Genomic DNA, 269 nt, shown 5'->3' with positions numbered 1-269 from the left:
GGCGGGCGCGGCGCAGCACGAAGCAGAAGCGGCAGCAGAGGCAGCAGCAGCAGCAGCAGCAGCAGCAGCTGCAGCAGCGCAAACTCTGGGAAGCAAACATCCGCAAAAAGAGGCAGCAGCAAAGACAGGGACACCCACTAACTGCTGCGGACTTTGCTGTTCTTTTTGCTGAAGTGGAGGCCTGGAGGCGAATAGAAGCAGAAAAGATCCGGGCAAAGGCGCAGCAGCAGCAGCAGCAGCAGCAGGGCTCGGGGCGGGAGCAGCAGCGG

The sequence above is a fragment of the Eimeria tenella genome, genomic scaffold (assembly GCF_000499545.2).
Source record: "Eimeria tenella Houghton genomic scaffold, Eth_scaff2963, whole genome shotgun sequence".
Taxonomy (NCBI): Eukaryota; Apicomplexa; class Conoidasida; order Eucoccidiorida; family Eimeriidae; genus Eimeria; species Eimeria tenella.
Note: the sequence above shows the minus strand (reverse complement) of the source record.